Source organism: Alligator sinensis, unplaced genomic scaffold, assembly GCF_000455745.1.
Source record: "Alligator sinensis unplaced genomic scaffold, ASM45574v1 scaffold281_1, whole genome shotgun sequence".
In the NCBI taxonomy this organism is placed as follows: Eukaryota; Metazoa; Chordata; order Crocodylia; family Alligatoridae; genus Alligator; species Alligator sinensis.
Window position 1 is genome coordinate 332,578 of NW_005842306.1, and position 10,852 is coordinate 343,429.

Below are 10,852 nucleotides of genomic sequence, written 5' to 3' on the forward strand. Positions count from 1 at the left end.
CTATATCTCAAATTACTAAAAGTATGGAAGCCTGAACTGGGATAATACTGCCACATGCAACATCCAGATCGAGCATGCATGGTACTACACTTAAACAATTATACTTTCTCTGGTTTGAAAGTCCACTCAAACCAGAGCAGGACAGCCAGCTGAGTGTAACCAGCTTACTGGGGTCCTGTGCAAGTACCAATATGATCTAACTCCCAAATCATGAATGCCACACTAAGCAGCTACAGTCCTTCTGGTTCAGGATGCAGTACTACTGGATCGGACACAGCCCACCTCACAAGGTTGCTGCCTTTGACAAAATCCCAACTTTGTATATTTTTGGGGGGATCCTGGACAGCTATTGGGTAAGGTGGGACTGTTCTAGGCAAGCTGAGTTATTTGGTGGCTTTACTGAAAACTCTAGTTTGAAACCAATTTTAAATTTGCTTACAATGGAGCAAAAGATTAAATGAGATGAAAGGGCCAGAACCAAATGACCTAGTAGGTGCCTAAACAGCACTTAGGCTGAATTTAGATGCCTAAGTCTTAAAAAGCAATCTGGATCAATCCTGCTCCAGTAGTTGCAAAACTCTTTCACCACATACATTCATATGGTATTTCTATTTTGGCCCAAGAAGTTGCCTAGGTGTCTAGACTTAAGCTTCTGAGAATACTAAAGGGAATTTGAAAGAAACCATAGTTCTTCTACTTGACACGATCACTTCTGTATCTTTCCATTTGATCCTTTGAGTCCTCTGTGGCAGACCAGCAGGGGGCACTCCTGTGCTGTGCCACTCACCTCACGGTGTCCAACTACCTACCAAGTGCTGAGTACCTCCTCTGGGGTGCCTCACGTCTGGCCAACCCCCTTCCTGGAACACACCCGCAAGCCTGGGATCACTGCTGCCACCACCGAGGGGTTTGGACTATTTCTGGGCCCTGTGCCCCCTGGGTACACAGGCCTTGTAGTCCTTGAGGGTGCTTGACCCACTGCAAGAACTTGAGGTGCTTCCTTTAGCCTGAAGCACAAAAAGTACCCTTCCTTCACCATCCAAGCCAAGGGAATAAAAAAAAAGGCATGCCTGAATCCTCTCCCAATGAATCTACCACACTTGGTACTGTGGAGACCTTTATTGGTTACAGAGAGTAGGTTTGGGGAAAGTTACATGTGCCTGCCTCTGCTCTACTAGGCGATCTCGTGCGGCCTTAGCCCGGACTATTGATTGAGCCTGTCCTGGGCTTGCGGGTGGACCCCAAAGACTACCTCGGCTGACGCCAGGAGATCCCCTTGACTCGCCTGCCACGACTTTGAATGGTACCTCAGTGAAGGGGTTCCCCTTCGAGGCAGCCTCCAGGGTCATCACGCCTCCCACCGGGCACTCACAGGGCTCCGACCTTCCCTACCCCCCGGCCACTCACCACCTTGGGTTGCCGGTCTTTGGGCCCTTTGGCGTTCTTGGCTCCACCCGACTTCTTCCTGCGGCCTGCCAGCCACGCATCAGTGTCTTCAGGTTGTGACTCGATGTGCAGACTTCGAAGTCCTCGGACCTGGGTCCCACTAACCCGAATCCCTAGTGCCCTATCCCAACCACCCTGTGACTTAGCGTGTAATTCCCACCACCATGATAGCCGAAGCAATGCAGCCAGTGGGCCAGGAGGCCACGAAGGGTGCCCTTAGCCTATGGGCCCCATGGATTCCCCTGTGCCCAGGTACCCAGCCCTGGTTGCTCACCACACTCGGGTATTGAGTCCCGGTCGTTTATCCTAGGACTGTAGGGGCAGCCTCCCACATTATGATGTTACTCAGGCGGGAGGCTGCCCATTTAAGACCCCAGTGACTAGAGGTGATATCCCAAGCTCAGAACCTTCCCCTACACTGGGGCCATACCTTGCAGATGGCATCCCAGGCAGCTAAACTCTCCTGTAACCCTTCTCCCTTGCTGGATGTGGTCCCCTCTCTGGGACATTTAGCTCCCCCTTCAGCCCTGGCCCTGCAGTCAGGCCAGTTGTAATCCTGAGCCTCTTGCTCTGGGAATCCCTTGCGGTGGGCCCCTGGCCATTTTGACCTCCTTTGGGTCCTGGCCCCAACATTGACCAGTCAAGGGTCCATCTAGTCAGGTCTGAGCCACTTCTTTCTCTCCCTCACAACTCCACTGGATCAAACTGAGCCTCAGGCCTCCCAAGGATCTCACAGGCCTGGGCTTTCCTCAGCCAGGATTGTGCACGGGCTGTAGGTTATCAGGCACCCCCTATAGACCTTTCACCTTTCATCCTGTGTGTCCTGCTAGCCCCAGCTGGTGCCTGGCCATGCCCCCTCCACTCCAGCAGGGAGGGGTGAGAGGCTTGGAGGGTCTCTTTTCCCTCCCCTTTGGCAGTGGCTGGTAGGCATGTTCTAGCACTCCCTGGCTTCTGGCTTGAGCCACTGCAGGTACATGCCTACATTTCCTGATTTAACAGAGAATGTCCGTCCAGTTATTAATCAGTTTAACTCCAGGCTTGCACCCTCATAAATGAGAGCAGCAATAAGTCTGCTGGTTCTGTCTAGCTCCTGAGTTAGATGTTGTGTTATAAAGTATGAGCGCTATAGCTAAGCATCTAATTCCATACATTGGACACTCACATGAAAATGATTGCCAGAATGGTTGAACAGCTGTAACTCCCAGTTGGTCAGTGGGCGCTGTGGCTGTTTAGTCCCTGTGGAAAAAAAATTAGGGTAGTTTTATTTGCATACATAAACATGAATTTTGGCATCTAACTTCTAGTATCCAAATATCAAAATGTGGCCCTCTGCAAATAAGTAGGTCTGCCCTTGATTGATATTTTCTGGAAGGCTGCTTGTGTCATAAAGTAATTCTGTGATTCAAGGCATCTGGCTCTAGTGTTCTTTTGTATTTATTACAATCAAGCCTTTTTCTTAAAGTGGACAAGAATTTACTTGTACAAAGTAACAGTAGTTCCTAATTCAGGATCAAGTGTAAATCTAAAAGCAATAATAGAGTTAAGTGGAGTGCTCCATAACACCTTCTTTATATATTAACTTCTGTTTCTGATTAGGTTTGAAGCACAGTGCACTGATGGAATAATGAACACCTCTTCAGTAATTTATGTGACAGGAAACTGTACCATCAAGCTCCCCTGCCATTTTTTCTGTGAATTTCTCAAGCTGTAAGTGCATCAAATATTAAAAGAAAGAACATAAATTCTGTAAAGCCAGCAGAATCATTTTTCTGAGTATAGCTATAGCTACAAATATTATGAAAAGATCTCAGAATTAACCAGGGGATGAAAAACCTCTAAAATCAAATTTTCAAATCATTTGGTAACTTGTTACTAAATATACCATAACCATATTTACTTAAATTACTGGTGATACCTCATATTTTGGGTGCCTAATTTAATTAAGACACTTAAAAGGGAATGATTTCAAAGTCAAACATTTACCTTCTGAAGACAGCTCTCTTTAAGGTGTCTGAAATTGAGCCCCAAGCAGCTGGACATCCAAAATAAGTAGCCACTTTTGGAAAAATGTTGGCTTCTAGAAAAAAACTGTAGGTAGAGTCTGATGTTTGATCATGCAAAACAGAATCAAATGAGAAATCATCACTTTCCTGATATTGCAAATACAAGGCTAACTTCTCATTTTGAGAATCAGGATGAACTCTGATGGAGTCAGGAATGGCTCACAGAGGGTGGATCTACATGTGTGCTTTACTGCTCATTAGATTATTTTCATAGCTTCATAGATTGCAAGGCTGGAAGGGACCTCGGAAGATCATTGGATCCAGCTCCCTGCACCAAGCAGGAAAGATAACTGGGGGTCAGATGACCCCAGGAAGGTGACTGTCTAGTTTCCTTTTGAAGATTTTCAGGGTAGGTGATTGCACTACCTCTGGAGGGAGCTTATTCCACAATCTGGACACCCTGACTGTGAAGGCGTTTTTTCTAATGTTGAACCTGAATCAATCTTCCAGGAGTTTTTGGCAATTAATCCTGGTTTTCCCCTTGGGTGCCCTGGTGAACCCTCACTGAGTCCTTGTTGTACTCCCCTAGTGTAGCGGTAAGCTGCTACCAGGTCCCATCTCAGCCTTCTTTTCCTCAGGCTGAAGAATCCCAGATCCCTCAGCCTTTCCTCATATGGCTTGCCTTTTAAGACTCTGATCATACTTGTGTTCTTCTTTGGCCTCTCTCAAGCTTCTCCATGTCCTTGTTGAAGTGCGGTGCCCAGAACTGGATGCAGTACTCCAGCTGTGGTCTCACCAGCGCTGAGTAGAGTGGAAGAATCACCTCCTTGGTTTTGCTGGATTGATGCATGCCAGATTTGCCCGACTAGCTACAGCATTGCACTGTTGGCTCATATTCATATTGTGGTCTATTATTACCTTCAGGTCCCTTTCATTCGTGGTGCTAGTAAGTTTGGTGCCACCAAGCCTGCAGGTATGTTGGGAGTTGCTTGTCCTGAGGTGGAGCATTTTACATTTCTTGACATTGAACTTCATCAGGTTCCAATCCATCCAACTTGCTAGCCTATCTAGGGTCGCCTGTATCTTTTGCCTATCTTCAAGCATGACCACACTCCCCCATAACTTGGTGTCATCCACAAACTTGGCCAGTGAGCTCTTCACCCCCACATCCAAATAGTTAATCAAGATGTTGAAAAGTACTGGACTGAGCACTAATCCCTGCAGGACACCGCTGCCCACTTCTTGCCAGGATGATGGAGATCCATTCACTATGACTCTCTGAGTCCTATCCTGCAGTCAGCTTCTCACCCACCTAACTGTCTTGGAGTTAAGCCCACAATCCTCCAATTTTCTTACAAGGACATCATGGGATACTAGATCAAAAGCTTTTTGGAAGTCTAGGTATACAATGCCAAGCTGCTCTCTCGTGTCCAGGTAGCGAGTTACCTGGTCATAGAAGGAGATGAGGTTGGTAAGGCAAGACCTGCCTGCAATGAAGCCATACTGGCTGTCATTCAGAATTTTACCTTTCTCAGGCTTATTGCAGGTAGACTCCTTGATGAAATTTTCTAAAATTTTCCCTAGGATGGAAGTTAGGCTGATTGGCCTATAGATACCTGGGTCCTCCCTCCTGCCCTTCTTGTAGATGGGCACAACATTGGCCCTCTTCCAGTCCTCGTGGACTTCTCCAGAGTGCCATGAGTTGTGGAAGAGTTTTGCCAGGGGTTCCACAATGACTTCGGCCAGCTCCTTCAGCACTCTTGGATGAAGATCATCTGGTCCTGCTGACTTGTATACGTCTGATTTTATTAATTAGTCACGCACCAATTCTATAGCAGAATTTAATGCACTTTAATGCACAGTAAAGTGTCACCATCTGCATGTGCACCTCAATTAGTGCACAGTAGATTAATTTACTCTCGTGTAGGATAGTCCCATCAGACACAGGTACGAATTTACACTGCAGTAAATTACTGCATTTAAATGCACTTGCAGACAGTGACATCGTAATTAATTTATTCTGGCTCAAATTGAACCAGAGTATATTTAGTCACATTAATTGCACATGTAGATGAGATGCACTGAGAGGCCACGTCCAGATGAGTGATCATGTACCTGTTGTGGCATCTCAAAGCAATTTGAGATGCCACAGGAGGCATGCTAGGAATGAAAACATGTTCCCCACTCTGCATATTTGCAGTGCAGACTCTAAATTTGATACTGAGAAATCCTGGTATCAAAAAAGAACACTCTGGGGAAAAAGTGGCACAGGGAATGCTTCTAGAGCTGGGTCCTCCAAAGAGACACTCTAGCACCTGGCCAGAGTATCTCTATGCCTGCCACATGCCCCTGCTGCTGCAGTATGCTGCCTCAGTGTGCTGGAGGGAATAGAAGAGGGGCAAGGCTGGCAGCAATAGCCCAGACCCAGACTCTGTCTCTGGTAAATAGGGACATGGGGGTGGCGGGACTGTGGGTGGAGGGGACTGTGGGGGTTGGGGAAACAACATAGGAGCAGTGGGTCCTACATCTGCCCCCCCCACCCCATGGTGCACAGCCCCCCTACAGCAGCAGCAGCAGCAGTGGTGTTGGTAGGCTGTCGGGGCACTTATGGCCTGCTGCTGGCAGAGAGCATGGCAGCATGCAACACTGCTTGATACCTGGGGACTGCACATGGTGCACGGTGCTGACCCGGCCCACTGGTGCACACCTTCAAACAGAACCAGGCCAGCTCTTGCTGCCACCCAGGGCCCCTGGCACTGCAGGCAGGAGTTGTGCACCACTGGGTCAGGCCAGCTCCTGACTCCTTGGAGCTGGCCTGGCCCGATGGTACACAGGGCACTGACAAGCAGCAGTTGGCTTGGCCCGATGGTGTGCAGCTCTTGCCTGTGGTGCCAGGGACCCCAGGGGTTAGCAAGAACTGGCCTGGTCCTGGATGAAGGTACGCACCAGCAGGCTGGGCTGACACCATTCATCTTGTGTAGCCCCGGGGTCTCAGGTGTGTCACACACCACTGGGGGTCTCTGCCAGCAGCAGGTCATGAGCACCCTGAGGGTCCACTCCTAATGCTACTGCAGAAGGGCTTTGCGCTGTGCAGGGGACCCACCCCTCCACACTCACAGCCACCCCCACAAACCCCCCACCTATGTATCCCTGAATAAGCCCCCCCCAACATACCTCCCCCATAAACCCTATACCCACCCCTACACCCATGCAAAAAACCACAAACCCACCCCACAAACACCAAACTCACCCCTCACATCCATTCCCCCCCAAACCCCATATCCCCCTCCAAATCTCACACCCTGTGTGCCCAGTGGGCCCAGGACAGAACCACCTCACACCAGCCACAGTTGCAGGGGCACCTGTGATGGTGCAGCCCAGCCTCATGCCCATACCGGTGCTGGGACTTGTGGCCCCAGCCTGGGGGTGGTGGGGGGAGGCAGGTCCAGGTCCCAGGAACTACTCAGGAGGTGTAATGGACTGGGGGAGAGGTGGAGATGGCAGCAGGGGTGTGAGAGAGAGAGATGGGGGTGGGAAATGGGGGAATGTTTCAGGTAGAAGAGGCTGCCAGAGCTAGGCTTAGAGCCCCCCTGCTCCCTTACAGCAGGCTGTGCAGAGAAAGACTGGCTTGGAAAGGAAAGGGACTTGCCCAGCCCAGTCCCTAAGCCCCAGTCGAGGGCTTCCCAGGAACAGCCCTCGGGGATCACTGAGGTCTGGGCACAGGTGCAGGGAGCAGAGCAGCAGGGGCTGGCACTGCTTAGAGCCATAAAGCAGCTGGTGGGATAGCTGCAGCTGGACTCATGTCCTGGTGCTGGGATGGAGCTGCTGCTGGGAGGGAGCTAGTGGGGGCAGGCAGGGGCTGTGGGTTAGGAGTGAGGGGCACTGGCGGGGAAGGGCAGGGGCAGGGTAACAGTATATCAGCGCTGCTCAGTGTCCCACATCTTGGTAAGTGAAGGGGGCAGGGGAAGCTCTGATTTTTCTATGATAAAAAAACCAAAAGCAAAGGCCAAAGTGTATAGATTTTTTTTAATGATGATAGAGGCACTGGTAGACTTCCAAATTGCTTTAAAATTGTAACTATATCAATAAAACAACTGATCTCTTTCTATATAGTGGCATTTCATTTTAATCACAGAAGAACACAGATTTTGTGTATTTTCATAACATAATTTGGGTTTTTTTAATAAGAGAATTTACAATTTTAAAGCAGGGAACACCAGGATCTCTGCTGGTGAGGCAAGTGCTGGGACCCAGGCAGAGGAGCCTGCCCAGGGCCAGCATAGGGGACCCAGCTGGAGGGCAAATGAGGTAGCTGACCTCCTGGCCATTTGGGGTCAGGAGGACATGCTTTGACAGTTCAAAGTGGGCCACAACAAGCACATCTTTTGGGCAATAGGTGTCCAGATGGCAGAGCAGGGGCATCAGAAGTTAGGACAGCAATGCCACTTGAAAGTCAACTGTGCAGCCATGACCCACTGGCAGCTGACCCAGAGGTGCAGGTGGCTCTGCTGCAGTGCCTGTACCACAGCCCAGGTGGCCATGTGGCCCCTGTCTGGGTCTGGCAGGTGCACAGCCATGGGGCTGCATTTCCAAGGGGTTGGCAGCAGGTCACAGCCAGACAGCATCCCCCACTGCCAGACTGCTGTAGTGGTTAGAGGGTGCGGAGCCCACTTTAGGTTAGGGCTGCTTCAGCAGTCCAGCTGGCACAAGGGGCTGGTGTCCCCAGAAACAAACTGGCTGGGCCTCAGAAGCTCCTAAGGGCAAGTTGCCCCAACCTGCTCACCAGGACAGCTTTTTATATTGCTGGAAGCAGCACAGGTGGTGGCCCCAGTTTCTAGCTCCCCCTGGCTGCAGATCTGGGAGGAGCTGGGCAGAGTTATTTTGCCCCATGTGACACAACTTGCCCCACATATGGCGGGGCTGTACCGGCTGCTGGGCACGGGCTAGCTGGCTGCTGCTGCCAGCGTTGGGGGCTATGTGCTATGGGGGGGGGCAGGGGACAGGCGTGTGGCAGCCCCCTTTCGAACCCTTACCAGAAACCCTACACACACAACCCTCCAAACCACAAACCCCACTCCCTCCAACACAGGTCCTGGCCTCAGCCTTCAGCTGCCTCTGGCTGCAGGTCCAGGAGCAGCTGGGCAGGGTCAGTTTGCCTCAAGTGGCACAACTTGCTCCACACCAAAGTGCATGTTCAGGCACATGTGCTGAGGCACAAATCTGGCAGAAATTTGTGCTGCTGCTATTTGAGCTGCTGCAAGCGCATGTGCCTACATGTGTGGACATGCCCAGAGAGACTATAGAGATATAATGCTGAGGAACTACTGAGTTAGTTCAGCTAATCTGAAATCAGGGAGAAGGCAGGGCAAGGTAGCACCTTAAGCACTAACTAATTTAGAGAACTGGTTTTTGAAGAACTGGTGAGAAAGCAGAATTAGTCCCTCCATGATCCTTTCAACCATAATTTTACGATCTGATAACATTTATTCAAGGGAAAAATAGAAAAATCCATTTTCTTTAATAACCAAAATTTCAGTGGATTTAATTTTGGGGAGTGCTTAAATAGTCTGCAGCACATTACAGCAAAAAAATCTTAGCTGGAGCAAAGAGATAGATGTCTGTGTCCATTGAGGAATACAGGTATAGAATTCAATTCTATTTTTTCACTTTGACTGCCAATTTTATGACACTTCATTTAAACCTGAATCTCCAAAGAATCAATTCAAATTAGCTTTATGATTTTCCCTAAAGAATTGTCTTTAAAATAAATTGAATTAGAACAGGTGACTTAGTAAATGAACATAAAATTCATGTTATCTTATCTAAAAAAAGCCCTTTTTTAAAATCAGAAGACAAATAAAGTACAGGTACAATTATATCTGATATATCTAAAAATAGTTTGCCCCTGCTGGTAATTTAACATTGGACCAACCATACTTTATTGCTATAATGTCTATGGTCTTTATTTCCTACTACCAGGAATAGTACTTATATAGAAGACTGTGTGCTCTGATGGAGAGTTCTAAGTCCTATTTTATTAAAGTATTGTTGTTTGCATCAAGTCTTACTGATGCTGATGCTGTTGTTCAGGAAGAATATGTTCTGCCTTGTTTAACATACTGTTGCTGTTAGGAATGTTATTTGTATTACTGGAAGTGAGAATAGTTTGTACAACATTGAGTCTTCATTAATCTTTGGTAATCATGTTAACGTAAACAAAGTTTTTCCTGACCAAGCAGAATAGTAAAGAACTGCATTGGAGAAGACCCAAGCTTGAGAGATTGTTGGTGTAAAGAAACATTCAGTAACTAAGATCATAGGATGCTGCAAGGACAAGCAAATATTAATAGCCTTGCATTTAGACTCCATACATCAGTGTTGGTATGGATGTAAGTACCCTTATATTTCAATATATGACTCAGAGTTTTGCACAGGATTGAACATGGGACTGAGTCACAGCTCATGAGTTCTATTGCCTGCTCTGGCACTGATTTCATAGACATTAGGGCTGGAAGGGACCTCGGAAGATCATTGAGTCCAGCCCCCCACCCGAAGGGCAGAAAGTGAACTGGGGTCATAGGATCCCAGCAAGATAAGCATCCAATTTACTCTTGAAGGTGTTCAATGTAGGTGCTTGAACCACCTCCAATGGCAGGCTATTCCAGACCTTGGGGGCTTGGACAGTAAAGAAATTCTTCCTTATGTCCAGCCTGAAATGGTCTTGCAGTAGTTTATAACCGTTCGACCGCGTCATCCCTTGGGTCACTCTGGTGAACAAATGTTCCCCCAGATACTAGTGGTCACCCCTGATAAACTTATAGGTGGCCATCAGATCACCCCTGAGCCTGCGCTTTTCCAGGCTAAAGAGCCCCATAGCTCTCAGCCTGTCCTCATAAGGTCTGTTTTCCTGACCTCTGATCATGCGCATGGCTCTTCTCTAGACTCTCTCAAGCTTCTCCACATCCTTTTTGAATTGTGGGCCCAAAACTGGACACAATACTCCAGCTGCGGCCTCACCAAGGCCAAGTACAATGGGAGAATGAGGTCCTGGGATTTGCTTGAGAAGCAAGCCAGCATTTTGGTTGCTTTACTAGTTGCAGCATCGCATTGAAGGCTCATGTTCATCTTGTGGTCAATGATGACGCCCGAGTCTCTTTCTTCTGTAGTGCTAGCCAGTGTAGCACTGCCGAGCCTATAAGGATGCTGCAGGGTTTTCCTCCCAAGGTGGAGAACCTTGCATTTTTCAGTGTTAAACACCATCACGTTCTCATCTGCCCATTTGCTACGACTGACTTCCATCAATTACCACCCTCGGGGTCCAACCATGGAGCCAATTCCCCAGCCAGCGGATCGTGGTGGACCCAAGGCCACAACTAGCTAGTTTCACCAAGAGGTGATCATGG